This window comes from Cetorhinus maximus, chromosome 17 (assembly GCF_964194155.1).
Source record: "Cetorhinus maximus chromosome 17, sCetMax3.hap1.1, whole genome shotgun sequence".
Taxonomy (NCBI): domain Eukaryota; kingdom Metazoa; phylum Chordata; class Chondrichthyes; order Lamniformes; family Cetorhinidae; genus Cetorhinus; species Cetorhinus maximus.
In genome coordinates, this window is record NC_135895.1 from 81741272 (window position 1) to 81756782 (window position 15511).

Genomic DNA, 15511 nt, shown 5'->3' on the forward strand with positions numbered 1-15511 from the left:
TTCTCATTGCAAACGCAGAGACTGCTGCCATTCTCTTCAAGCGTGAATACCTTGCACATTCTTCTCAGTAAAACAATCTATGCCTTCCTATGATCTCTGACATAAAACCGCACAGGCTTACTGCCAGGCTGACTTCAGAACATGATCCCCGTCATTTACCTTAAAGTTGAAGCTACAGTCCCAAAATATTAACCGTATAAACCTCATACTTGTAATACATGACACATGAGTTAAAAAAAAAGCTTTATTTGCATAAACAATTTACCAGATCAATGACTGTTCATGGATTTCTTCCTGTACTTACTGGCCCAATGTAAGGTTGTTGGTCTTTCAACAATAATATCCACATGATTCAGGCTTGAGTGGTTTTTAAACAACAAGGTTGAATGTATATTAACTATTCCATATTGCTCTTATACAACTGTTCTACAGTATTACATAAATGACAAGCAATTATTAGAACCTGATTTCCCAGGGTATTTCATAATTATTAAGCATAACCTCAGTCATTAGGCATTCCTATTTCCTCACTGTTCTGAGAGCTTTAACAACAACTGAACGCTATCCCTATAATTGTATTAAATAATCCAGAGTCTAAATTATTTACCTTGTCTCTGACTATATCTTGTTGTTAGCTATCTGCAAGTTTCTGGTCTTTGCAGCCTGTTCTCAAACAAAACCTGGAAGCTCAGCAAGGACATTTTCACTTGCTGTACACAGGTAGAGTCTGATGGGAAGATGTAATGGTCAATATTCCAACTGTGACATTCATATCAGGATATCAGGTTTTATTCTATTTGTCTCCAATTAATGTCTAAGAAAGGGGGTCAAGTCATGCAGCTGAACTGCAAATATCTTGCAGGATTCATTCAACTAAGTTTGCTTTTTTAAATTAACATACAATTGGACTTTTTAAATAAAAGGTATTTATACCAATTTTTTGAAAGCAAAGAATCTGTCTGGAAAGAGAGCATCAGGTCAAATTGCTTGTGTAAGACAGTGAGGAACTACAATGTAAGAATATTACATCACAGTGTAGGATAGCAGTTGCTTTTGACAAGGAGTTAGTTAAGCTTAACAATTAGTCTAAAAATTTATTTTTCACCCATTCACTTGTTCACTTATTGGTTAATAAATTTGTCTGACAATTAAAGCCCAAGTATAAGTGTAATTATATTTTGCTACCTTCCAAAATTGAGAAAAATCATGTGAAAGCACATGATGAAACCAGTAACTGAAATAAACTCAACTTTTTCTGTTCAATTCCACAGCATGCTACTGATATGGATGAGTGGGCAAATGTAAAGACACTCTGGGGCAGAGTAGCTCATCCGCAACAGTGGTCTAAGACACAGGTGTATAAATGAGTTCTTTTGAAAACAAATCTTGGCCCGAGGATAAAGGTTTCATTAACATCTTTTGCTCGTTACCCTTATGTACTAAATGGAAAAACAAAATTTGTGCTAAAGAGTGGTTTTCTTAACATTGCTCAAGGTAAAACACAGCTTTAGTTCCATAATAGACTCAAATCCTCATTGGTAGTAACATCACAGCACACCTTACTGTGAAGAAAATATTCCAAATTCCCACCAGATGTATTCCTCACTTGGACGAGCATAGAATAAATTAAAGAAAAATTATCTACATACATATAATTTGTTTCAATTGATTCTAGGTGTAATTTTCAGCAACGTAACAGATTCGAAGTTTGTACACTATTTTAAAAAATCTATTGGCCCCACTTTTATGAGACATGCACAAGCACAAACGTGGTTTCAAAGGAGTCTGCACTAGTTAATCTTGACAGTTTTAATATTAAACTATTAACTACAGATTGAATGGAAAAATTAATCAAGTATTGCTCAGTAGAAGTCAAGAACTATGTAATAAAAGTAGATTACTGGGAAAAAGTCTGTGAAATGGGATGCAACCCAGCTGAACCAGGATAAACATTTTTATTCCAGCTCTGATATTTTCAAGAGGGTAACAGATGGCACGTTATATATTCAACAATAGCAAAGATATAATTCTGTCTCAACTTTGTCAACACCAGTGGCTGAATTCCAACTAGCTCAACCTTAGCACAATTAAAACTTTGCACATAGCTGGACTGGTATAATTCCCAGCATTAATTTGAAACTTCTATGATACCACAATAGTCAGTGAGAAACAATATCAGTCATCAATAGTAAAATATAAAACAACACAAAAAAACTGCCAAAGAATATTTTTCAACTAAAAATGTCATCTGTTGCAGAGTATTGCTTCTGTGATTTTAAGGCTTTAAGGATTAACCACTGTGATGCACAGTGGTTATACTGTAAAAAGATTAGTAACTATCCTATTATATATGATGTGTTTCAAACAAAAGCATTGAACAAAATGTCCAAAAATAATTATTTCTTCTAAATGTGAGTAGATAGAATAGAATGGAATACACATAAATCTTCTAAATTTATCTGTTCCAGTGGACACAGCAGATGATCTACTCAATATTTTGCAAAAAAAAGTAATATTAGAATACATATTAAAATTGAGGTCTAAATGTGATGCAAGTAAAGCAAAACTGCAATTGAGGTAGAAAGATAAGATACAAATATATGTTTTAAAGACTGAGAGGGCTCAAGGTACAGCTACTAGGTTGGTCCCTGGGATGAGAATGTTGTCCGATGTTGAATGGCTAAGGTAAATTGGATCTATATCCTCTAGAGTTTCGAAGAATGAGAGCTTCGCTCATTGAATCGTACAAGATTCTGAAGGGGGCTGACAGGTAGACACTAAGAGGTTATTTCCCCTCGCTGGGGAATTTGGAATGGTGGGTCACAGTCTCAGATAAGGGGCCTGTCATATAGGTCTGAGACGAGAAGAAATTTCTTTGCTCAAAGGGTTGTGAATCTTTGAAATTCCCTAACCCAGAGGGTTGTGGATGCGCCATTATTAAATATATTTCAGGCTGAGACAGACAGATTTTTGGTTTCTCAGGGAATCAAGGGACATGGGGAGTGGAACTGAAGCTAAAGATCAGCCACAATCATACTGAATGGCAGAGCAGGCTCAATGAATCATATGGCCTACTCCTGCTCCAATTTCCTACATTGTTGTTACCTTTAGCATGGCTTCACACCACTGGCTTTGCCCTTTAAATAAGCCTACGAAGTCAGGCTGCCCCACCACATATATGTATAATCTAACTACTAATCTCCATACACATGTTTTACAAATTGGGATATCAGCAAAGCTGTGTTGTGAGATCTTACATAATCTGCACATACACAGAAAATTGGTTTGATTGTATTGCACCTAGTGAAGCTAAGATCCTTTTTATCTTATTTGTGACTAAGTAGCCGAAAGCAACAATCCCAAGCTTTTTATATGTGTAGATTATGTTCTCTTTTGTGACACAAAAAATTCTTGAAAACAAAAATGTCATGAAAAATTACAGTGCACCAAATTGTTCCCCTGCAACCAAGTATACATGTGTTTATACAAGATAGCTGAAAAAAACAAAAGGAAAATTGCATCACAGTCAGGACCTAAAAGTTGTTTTATATTCACATGTACCTCATTAGTAACAGAACAGCAACTTTCTGAAGTGGAGAAACTATGATGGCTCACAATCTTCTTTACGGGGACACCTCAATGGCTTTCCTCTGCACTGTACTAGACTATGATTCTATTCACTTCAAAATTCAGACTTGAGATTGCATTCACTGGACAGAATTCTACAGTACCCCAATCATGGGTCTGCAGGTGGGGCAGGGGGGCTGTAATATTCCCAGGGCAGCCTTTCTGCCACACTCTCGCCCAGCCCCGACTTGTCCACAATTTTACATGGGGTAGGCAAGGCTGAGGGCAGCCCACCCGCCCTCGCCTTAATTAAGGCCCTTAAGTGGCCAGCCCAGTTTAAGTAGAGCCCAAACCAGAACAACAGTTCCCTCTTTCCCCAGTCCTGATGCCAGAACCCCAGGGAGCAAAACCCCTTCACCCCACACCACTCTTTGAACAACACGTTTAATTCTCTAACCTGCCTGACCTTATGCCAATTGGGCATGGGCCCAGATAACAATCTTGGAGGTTCTGCATTTTAATTTAGACTCTAAATCCTCAAACTCTTGCAGTAGAACATTGCTCCTAGTTCTACCTGTGTTGTTGGTTCCTACATGGACCACAAAAACCTGATCCTCCCCTTCCCAATCCAACTTCATCTCCAGCAGCAATGGGCATGTTTTTAACCCTGGCACTAGGCAGGCAATACAAGCTTCAGAATTCCCATGGCTGCAAAGAACAGTGCCTATCCCTGTGGCTACACTGTCCCCTATTACCATCACATTCCTTTTCAATCCCACAACTGAATGAGCCCCTCCTCCATGATACTGTATCCATTACCCTGCAGTCCTTGTTCTCATCCACACAGGTAGCAAGTACCTTGTACCTGTTGGTCAAAGTCAAGGGCTGAGGCTCAGCCATCAAAACATCCTGGATCCATATACCTGCGTGATTCGCAGTCACACCCTCCTGTCCCTGACCACTGACCAACTCAAGCTCTACTTAACTCAAGGGTTGCGACTGCCCCCTGGAACAAAGCATCCAAGTAACTCATACCCCTACCCGACGCCCCACAACGTCTGCAGCTCAGTCTCCTACTCAACAACTTTGAGGTCGAAGTTGCCTGAGTTCCAGATACTTAGCGCAGATGTGGTTCTCCAGGACTGCAATGCCTTCCACAAACTCCCACATGTTTTGTTATGGCACACCACCTACCCTGCCATTTCTGCCTAACTTTTTTTATTTTATTTTATTAGTTAACGAGTTACTAATTTAGCAAAGCAACAGCAAGTTACAGTTTCCTTGCTCAAAGACAAATGCAAAACACGTTTTAGCTACTAGATGTAAAACAAAAATAAAAAGTACCACCTCCTTTCCCTTCAGAACTGAATTCCCATTTGCATCTAATTCCTGGCTTTGGCACATTGTTACAAAGCACACAATTCTGAGATCAGCTGTGCTCCAGCATACCAGGCCATCTGCGTCCTCAACTTAGAATTATGCATTGGATTCTTGAACACACAAAAACAGGGCTTTGGCTGAACATACAATCTGAAGGACACTTATGCTCAAATTATGCTCAAGTGTCAAGTTAAATTATGAGCTCAAATTGGTACAGTGCTTAAACCTAAAACATTTGATGCATAGGCAAGAAAAATTCCCAACTCAGCCAAGCTGACAGACAGTTGAATTGTTAAAAATTTTTGATGAAAGATTACTAGATATACTGGTGTCAGGTGGAACCATTAAATTGCATTTCAAATATACACCCTGGCTGAGTTGCAAACTCAATAGTATGTTAGATTTTCCACGCAGTTGGCATAGGAAGACTGTACCTGCAAAGAAATTAAGCATTGATTTTCCTCTTAACTGCACTGGGAAAATTGCAATAACTTGAGAGAATTGAAGTTTATAGGAATATATAGAAATAAGGAAAAATAACATCCATCTTGCATACACATGTGATTATAGGAAGGGAGAGTAACATAGATTTTCAATATTTCTTTGGAAGAATGGGTTAAGATAACATTACACAAGGATGATTTATGTTGTACTAAATTATCAATCTGTATAAAAGCCAGGGCATTGGGGGAAACTCTCCTGCTCTTTCTCAAAAAGTGTTCTGGGATCTTTTCTGACCAACTGAGAGGGCAGACAGGACTTTGGTTTAATGTTTCAGCCAAAGATGGCATGTCATATCATGCAGCACTTTGTCAGTACTGCAGTGAAGCATCAGCTTAGATTGTATGCTCAAGTCTCTGGAACAGGGTTCCAACCATGATTTTTGACTCAGAGATTGTAACTAGTGGTCAAAATGAAATTATTAAATACAATTGTACTTAATCCTGGAATGAATGGATCATTACTATGCTGGTCCTACATAAGAAAAACTGACTACAAACTACACTTACTGCTATGTAAGCTGGACAACCACAATGTATTAGCTTTTCAATACAACACAATTGACGTCAGAATCAATTCTAAATCTACATTCTAAAATCTATCCAAATTCTTACACTTTTATTCAAGATTGTTATTTTTATACTACTTGAAGGGAACTGAATGTTATCATGGACATTATGTGAATTTTAACTGGACAATATATCACAAATTTAAAATTAAATTAGTAACTACTTTGTGAAAGGAAACCTGTTGTATTTATATTTGAGAACATCATCATCATTTGGGGTGTCTTGGAGGTGTGAAAGGCGCTACAAAATTCAAGACCTTTTTTTTTACATAGGCTGATAATTCAGTACAATATCAATGACCTTCTCTCCATCGTAAGGTCAGAAGTGGGGATGTTCGCAGGTAATTGTACAATGTTCAACACTATTCACCACTCCTCAGTCCGTGTCCATATGCTGCAATACCTTGACAGCATTCAGGCTTGGGCTCATAAGTGGCAAGTAACATTCACACCACACAAGTGCTAGTGAGCATCTACAACAGGAGAGAATCTAACTATCACCCCTTAACATTCTGTGGCATTACCATCGCTGAATCCCGCACTATCAATATCGTGAGAGTTACCATTGGCCAGAAACTGAACTGGACCAGCTATATAAATACAGTGGCTACAAGAGCAGGTCAGAGGCTGGGAATTCTGCGGTGAGTAACTCATCTCCTGACTCCCTAAAGCCTGTCCACATAAAGCGCAGGTCAGGGGTGTAATGGAATACTCTCCACTTGCTTGGATGAGTGCAGCTCCAACAACACTCAAGAAGCTTTGACACCAACCAAAACAAAGCAGCCTACTTGATTGGCACCCAATCCACCAACTTAAATACTCACTCCCTCCACTACCAATGCACAGTGGCAGCGATATGTACCATCTACAAGATGCATGACAGCAACTCACAAGGCTCCTTCCAATCCCACGTCTTCTATCACCCAGGAGGACAAGGGCAGCAGATGCATGGGAACACCACCACCGGCAAGTTCCCCTCCAAGTCACACACCTCCCTGACTTGGAACTATATCACCGTTCCTTCACTGTCACCGAGTCAAAATCCTGGAACTCGCTTCCTAACAGCACTTTCAAGGAGGCAGCTCACCACCACCTTCCCAAGGGCAACTGGGAATGGGCAATAAATGCTGGCCTAGCCAGTGACAGCGATACCCCATGAAAGAATAAATTAAAAATATATATAAGTCATCCAGTATTAACTTTATCTTAATTAAGCATTTTTCCCAAGCTAACAATGAAAATCCTGTGTTACTCTGCCCTTCCATAAACAGATATGCATGCAAGATGGATGTAACATTTCCCCAGTTGTTGTATATTTTGAGAAGTGAATTAATAAGAACATAAGAAATAAATACATTATACTGTCTAGGGACATACTCAAGTCTCTGAGTGACAGGTTGTACAACATCTCAAAGAGAGAAATATTTGCATGTCAAATTCAACTATTGTTGTCTGTTAGTTGTAGCTAGAATTGTCTCCTGGTTTTGAAATGCTGGATGTATGCAAAACTTGCAAACACAAATAGGTGCAAAAGGATTGTTCCCTGGGTCAAACCATTTGAGCTATAAGTAAGTTATCAAAAGCAAACTTGAAACCCCAAGTCAGACACCTACAATTCACAGCCCTGAAAAGAAAAACTGAAACAAACTACCTGCTTAGGTGGAATTTGATCTGGAATGTTGAAAGATTACTTGGACAACACAAGTGCAAATACCTTTTCATATACTGGAATTCCCTTCAACTACATCTTTCTACGGTATGGGGATGAGACAGGGCTTTCTCAGCAAAGGGAACACTGCCCTGCATTAAATCCTTCAAAAATTCTATTAAAAGGTTCTGTAAAGGATCCAAGATTTCTGGCATGACTATTTCCAAGGTAGCAGAAAGTATTGTGCATTGCTGAAAAATACTTTTTTTCTTGTCAAAGCTTTTTGTCTTGCACTCATCAGGACAATTCACAAGAAATGCCAATGGCAGGGGGAAGCGATAAATTTATACTGTATGAGGAGAGAGTGCTGATTGGTTCACAAATGGACTCTGTTTGGTAGCGGTGTTGCCATGGAGAGTTCACCGGTGATGGTGGCTGACAGTTAACTGCCAAGCACTGTTTGTAATTTAAACCAGGCAGCTTGGCTCTGGTTAGTCAAGACAATGCCTTGGGGAATGAACCAGGCGAATGGCTGTCACTTATTTTGTTTAGCTGAAACAGGCACAATGTGTGTACATGTCCTTTCCTTCTGCAAAGAACAGGGCCCTGTGTATTAATATATGTAGCTTCCAGTACACACAATGCGCCACATTGCGAGTCCAACTGACAATTAGTTGGAGAAAGAAGGTCACATGAGATGCCAACCTTTTGTATGTTTTAAGCGTATGTTTCTCAGCAGAACTGTTGACAAGTAGCTTAAGTGAGGTCCCTCCTGCCTCCTTTTATCGCTAACCCACCTGTTAAGTTTCAAGTCCTGTTTGCTGACTGTGATCATCCAGGGCACCCTGCTGAAGAGAGATTTCTTAGAAGAATCCAATCCAGCACCATCATCTCCTGAAAAGCAACTAACTCAGTCCAATTTACATATTTAAAAACTGACTGAAAAACTCTTCTACATTTTTTTAATAAGCTTTAATTTGGCTAACCTATCCTTCCTCACTGTAATCTGTATTTGTGTGTGAGAGAGTGAGTGTGTGTGTGTATGCACGCGCACGTGTGCATGCAAACGTCGATGTGCATTTTATAATTTTACTTGGATTGATTTATGTATAATAAAACTAACCTAATTCTTTGCAGGTCTGACAGCATCTGTGGAGAGAAAGACAGAGTTAACGTTTCGAGTCCGTATGACTCTTCTTCAGAACTAAAGAGAAATAAAAATATGGTGAAATATATATTGTTTAAGGGGGGTGGGACACGTGAAGCTGGATAGAAGGCCAGCGATAGGTGGAGGCAAAGGAGAGATTGCAAAAGATGCCATAAACAAAAGGTCGACGGGGTGTTGATTGTGGTGATACTGGCTATAGGAGGTGCTAATGGTGACATTAAGAGTAGAAAGCAGAATGAGCAAGTGACAGATGGCCCTAGTGGGGGTGGGGTGGGGTGGGGGAAGGGTACGGTGTGGGAAAAAAGATCGAAATAGGCTAAAAGGTGGGGATAAAACAATGAATAAAAATGGAAATAAATTTTAAAAATAACAAAATTAGGTGGGAGAAAATATATATAAAAAATTTAAAAATAAATATTTGAAAAAAGGGGGTCAAAAAGGGGTTATTTATTTTTTAATTTTTATAAATATATATTTTTCCCACCTATTTTTATTATTATTTTTAAAATTTATTTCCATTCATTGTTTTATCCCTGCCTTTTAGCCTATTTCCATCTTTTTTCCCACACCATCCCCTCCCCTCACCCCACCCTCACTGGGGCCACCTGTCACTTGCTCATTCTGCTTTCTACTCTTAATGTCACCATTAGCACCTCCTTTAGCCAGTATCGCCACCATCAACACCCCTTCGACCATTTGTTTATGACATCTTTTGCAATCTCTCCTTTGCCTCCACCTATCACTGGCCTTCTACCCAGCTACACATGTCCCGCCGTGCCCCCCCCCCACCCCCCCCCCCCCCCCCCCACCTCCCCTTAAACAATATATATTTCACCATATTTTTATTTTTCTTTAGTTCTGAAGAAGAGTCATACGGACTCCACAGATGCTGTCAGACCTGCTGAGTTTTTCCAACACTTTTTGTTTTTGTTTCAGATTTCCAGCATCCACAGTATTTTGCCTTTAACCTAATTCTTTGTTAAATTCAAAAAAGCCTGTCTTACTGGTTCTCTTATGATCACAGCACGTAAACAGTTAAGCACTCATTGATTTGGCAAGTATATCCTATTCAAAGAAAAAAAAAATCTGTTGTGGCCAAGCGAGGAGAGGGCAAGGAGGGGAGCCATTCAACTCCTCTTCAACAGTCGTAGCATTATATACATGATATCAATTCTGGCCTCTTTCTGCATGTCTGATATTAATTGCTCCACCGCTGGGGGCCATGCTTTTAGCTACCAAGTCCAAAGTGCTGGAGTCCCTACACCTCCCCACAACTCTTTCCTCGCTAAAGGCACTCCTTGAAAGCTACCTCTTTGACTAAACATTTGGTCATCTGTCCCAACATCTCCTTACATGGCTCTGTGTCAAATTTTGTTCCAAGTCCTATGCAGCGCCTTGGGACATTTTACAACTTTGAAAACTAGATAATTATAATTTGCTGTCACGGCTATTATCGGTAACAAGATTCCACAAATTGCAAGACAGACAGACATCGAAGACTGATCATAACACTTTCGGAATGGTAGAGGACAGACTCCATTTGAAGCAATCCAAATTTGAAATAAGTAACTACAATGGGAAATACTCATCCAACGGAAAAGCCTGATTGTCCCAAGTCTCCCAAACAGCACAAAGACTCAGTGGGCCTCAAAAATTTGAAAGGGGAGAAGAAATAACAATGACATCTCTGTCTTAAAGATGAGAATGAAGTGCAGCAAGGACAGAAATAAAGTTTTTTTTTAAATCACCAAGGAGAGATCAAGGCTTAGGGCAACAGTGATCACAGTTGGATGATAGATTTCTAGTTATCAAAGATGTTAAGGCAAATGGGAAAAGTGCAGGAAAATGGTGCTAAGAAGAAGATCTGCCATGATCTGGTTGAATGGCAGAGCAGGCTTGAGGGGCCACATGGCATATTTCTGCTCCTATTTCCTATGTTCTTAAGTTCCTATAGGAAGAAAAAAGCCAAACTTAGTAGATCTGTGAGAAGATACACAAAGTGACTTTTGATTGACAAGATTAAAGAAAGGTCATGGCTTAACATAGGAAAGTACAGAAATTTGCAAGGACTAACCCAGGTGAGGGGATTATTGAGGACAAACAAACAGTATTAGACTCAATTAAGGAAGATACCACCGGCCGTAACTCAACCATGAGAACAAAGCTTCATCAATCGGAGCTGGTGACCAAGTCAACCAAGAACCGGCTTATCAGGTTTTGGAGAAGAGTGCTGAGGGAAGAAATGTATCTAATAGATAGACATTGATAATACTAGTAAGAGAAAGCTACGGAGATTATGTTAATGAAACTATATTGACCATAATTGAATAAAGAAACAAAGTATCAGAAGAATAAGCGACCAGAAGAAGAGAGGATAGATACATAGGAGCAGGGGTGTGCCATTTGGTCCTTTGAGCCTGCTCCGCCATTCCTTAAGATTATGGCTGATCTGATTGTGGTCTCAAATCCACTTTCCTGTCTAACCCCCCCATAGCCTTTGACTTCCTTGCCTATCAGTATTGAATAAATTCAATGACTCAGCCTCTGCTGCTTTCTGGGGAAGAGAATTCCACAGACTAACAACACCCTGAGAGAAATAATTTCTTCTTACCTCCATCTTAAAAGGGAGACATCTTATTTTTAAACTGCGTCCCCTAGTTCTAGTCTCCCCCAGAAGATGAAACATCCTCCTGGTATCCAGCCTACCTAATGCCCCCAGGATCTTATATATTTTAATAGGTTCACCTCTCATTCTTCTAATCTCCAAAGGATATAGGCCCAAACTGTTCAACCTTTCTTCATAAGAAGAGCCCTTCATTCCAGGAATGAGTTGAGTAAACCTTTTTTGAACTCCTTCTAATGCAATTATATCCTTTTTCAAATAAGGAGGCCAAAATTGTGCACAGTGTTCCGGATGTAGTCTCAAGGCCCTGTACAGCTGCAGCAAAACTTTACTACTTTTATATTCAATTCCCCTTACAATAAACACCAACATTCCATTTGTCTTCCCAAGTACTTGCTGTATCTGCATACTAACTTCTTGTGATTCATATACCAGAACACTCAGATCCCTCTGTACCACCAAGTTCTGCAGTCTTTCTCCATTTAAATAGTATACTGCTTTTCCATTCTTCCTGCCAAAGTGGATAAGTTCACATTTTCCCACATTATACTCCATCTGGCAAATTTTTGCCCACTCAATTCACCTATCTATCATCCCTTTGTAGGCTCTTTACCTCCTCTTGACAACTTACTTTCCTGTCTATCTTGGTGTCATTGGCAAATTTAGCTACCATACATTCAATCCCCTCATCCAAGTCATTGGCATAGATTGCAAATAATTGAGGCCCCAACACTGATCCCTGTGGCATTCCATTAGTTACACCTTGCCAACCTGAAAATGAACCATTTATCCCTACTCTCTGCTTCCTGTTAGCTGACCAATCCTCTATTCATACTAATGTGTTACCTCCTACACCAGCAAACTTTGATACGGCACCGAATCAAATGACTTCTTGAAATCCAAATACACCACATGTACAAGTTTCCCTTTATCCACCTTGCTTGCTACCTCCTCAAAGAACTCTAATAAATTAGTTAAACACGGTTTCCTTTTCACAAAACCATGTTCACTCTGCTTGATTCCATTACAACTTTCTAAGTATCCTACTATAACCTCCTTAATAATGGATTCTAGCAATCTCCCTATGACAGATGTTAGGCTAACTAGCGTATAGTTTCCTGCTTTCTACCTCCCTCCTACCCTGAATAAAGATGTTACATATGCTATTTTCCAATCCGCTTGGACCCTCCCAGAATCTAAGGAGTTTTGGAAGGTTATAACCAATGTCTTTACTATCTCTGCAGCCAATTCTTTTAAGACCCGACGATGTGTTAAGAAATAGAGACAATTTAAGTAAGTTATATTGTGGGTGTTAGGAATGAACTTCAGCTTTAAGTTTATGTTTGATTTGTATTTCTGTATGTTATGAAAAGGTCAAATTGAGTTTTGGTTTCACTTTAAAAGATGCTTGCATTTCTAATTATGACTGTTGTAACTAAGTTAAAAAGAAACAAGAGTAGAGAAACTGGCTGCTGCCTAGCAACAGCGGTCCAGAGAGACAGGTCCCTCCCACAGACACACATAAAAAAACTAAAGAAAGAGCAGTTTTGAGTTCAGTTTGAAGCCAAGACTCCAGAGAAACTGGACACTAGGAGAGGGAACTGCAGAGTGAGAACAGATTTCCAAAAAGAACCAAAAGGTCCCAAGGCCAAAGGAGTGAGACAGAAACAGGGGGAAGTCCCAAGCAGACCTTCTAGAAAAGGAAGGACAGGAACCTGGGAGTAGGTCCTGTTAAGTGAAGTTAAGAGTGAGGGGCAGAGAGAAAGGCACCAATCTTCAGATTTAAAGAGACAAAAGCTGCAGAAAGCAGATTTAAAGCGAGAACAGCTTTCAAGAGGCACAACGGTCCAGAGAGACGACTGAAGTTCTTTAACTCTTTGCTATGGGCATGTGAAGCAGTGGTGTACTGTTGATGGCTGAGTCAGTGAGAGGGAGTGCATGGAAGGCAGCTTGAATGCATGTGGTGACCCAGGGAAGAACACTAGAAGGGGAGTTCCAAAACCTGGAGGTGAACCTTTGCGGAAGGCATCTGAGAAAAAGTTTAGGCATCAGTTTAGGAGAAGATTCCAAAGTGAGTTTCTGGAGTGGAGATTGAAAACCCTCGTGTGAAAGACGGTGTTCAGTGAGATTGGTTGGCTCACAGTGTGACAAGCATCTGCGGCGGAGGGAAGGTGGAGAGTTGATGAGAGGTCCATAGTACCTGGTTGAGATGGCATCTGTCGCTTGGTTTCAGAGTGTGGTGTGCCTGACCACAGGTCACCTTACTTACCGTGTACTTACTGTGGACATTAGAGTATAAGACAGTTTTTGTAACTTGTGTTATCCTTACAAAATCTGTACATATCTGTAAAGAATAGTTGTGGATGAAGGAGTATTGTAATACAGTTCATCTTTTCTTGCTAAATAAATGTATTATTCTTTTGTTAAAAGCTCATTAGCTGACTCCATTGACTCTGTACAGTGGTCACTCTCAATGTATCTAAATAAACAACTGAAAAATTAGGATCTATCAAGCTGGGCTCCACTCTGGGATCAGGCTTGTCCAGGGTAACCTCAGCTGGAATCATAATAGATGCAGATCATCAGGTCCATGGGACTTGTCAGCCTTTAGGTTTAATAGTTTTTTCAGTATCTTTTCCTGATTATGGTGATTGTTTTAAGTTCCTCCCTTCCTTTTACCTCTTTGTTTTTAAATATCTTTGGTAAGTTTTCTAAGTCTTCTACAATGAAGACAGACTCAAAATACCTGTTTAGCCCTTCTGCCATTTCCTTGTTTTCCAGTATTTGTTCCACAGACTCTCTCACTGGAAGACCAACACTCACCCTAGTTACTCTTTACCTTTTCAAATACTTGTAGGAACTCTTAGTTTCTGTTTTTATATTTCCAGCTACCATACTCTCATCCTCTAATTTCTCCCTCTTTACTTTTTTTTGTATTTTTTTTACTGGTTCTTAAAATCTTCTGACCTACCACTAGCCTTTGCAGAATTGTACAATGTTTCTTTCAATCTGATACTATCCTCAACTTCTTTATTTAACCACAATGATGCTTCCTTAAGAGCATTTCTTTCTCATTGGGATAAATCTTTGCTGATAGTTATTAAAAATCTCCTTAAAATTCTGCCACCGCGCCTCCACTGTTCCACCTTTTCATTTAGTTTCCGAGTTCACTGAGCCAACTCTGCCTTCATATCCTTATAATTACCTTTATATAAATTGAAAACACTAGTCTTTGACCCACACTTCCCACCTTCAAAGTGAACGTGAAATAGTACCATATTATGATCGCTGTCGCCTAGAAGCTCCTTTACGATGAGGTTAGTGATGAATCCTGTCTCATTGCACATTACCAAATCTAGAACAACCTTCTCCATGGTTGGCTCGAGAATGCATGGCTCTAACAAATTGTACCGAATACACTCTATGAGCTCATTTCCCAGGCTACCTTTGACAATCTGATTCACCCAAGCTACATGAAGATTATTACATACTCCATTTATTCCTTCCTCTATACTCTGTCCAACAGTATGACATCCTTTAAGGGACCTATAAGCTACTCCCACGAATGACCTCTTACCTTTCCCATTTCTTACCTTTACCCAAACTGATTCTACACCTTGTTCTTTCAAGCTAAGGTCATCTCTCACTATTGTATTAATTCTTCCATAATTAACAGAGCTACCCCACCATGCTTTCCAAACTTCCTGTCATTCTGAAATGCCTAATACCCTTCAATGTTTGGGTCCCTGCCTTAGTCACCTTTCAGCTATGTGTCCGTAATAGCTATCAATTCACACATATTTAATTGTGTCAGTGCTAACAATTTATCCAATATTTTACAAATGCTGCGCACATTCAGATACAGCATCTTTAAATCTGTCTTTTTACCATTTTTGCAATCTCTGGCCTTATCTGCTGGTGCACTCTTACAATTCTATGTTCCGTCCCTTTCTGTCACTCTCTGGTGATCATTACCCAAATTGCTGGCCTGCTCTATTACTTTGTTTCCCTTTAATTTACTGTATTTCCTCTCATATAATCCCTTCCCCCCCCACT

General features: G+C 39.6%; 1 protein-coding gene across 6 annotated transcripts in view; it reads right to left on the reverse strand.

Annotated features, from left to right (window-relative positions):
- Window positions 1-15511, reverse strand: part of fam20b (FAM20B glycosaminoglycan xylosylkinase) — a 207916-nt gene that overhangs the window by 118228 nt on the left and 74177 nt on the right. The window contains exon 4 of one of the 6 annotated variants that reach the window (XM_078561521.1): window positions 8788-8813. The exons of the other annotated variants lie outside the window; for them this stretch is intronic. The gene's annotated coding sequence lies outside the window, so the exon portion shown is untranslated. The remainder of the gene's footprint in view (window positions 1-8787; window positions 8814-15511) is intronic. 6 annotated transcript variants of the gene reach the window in all.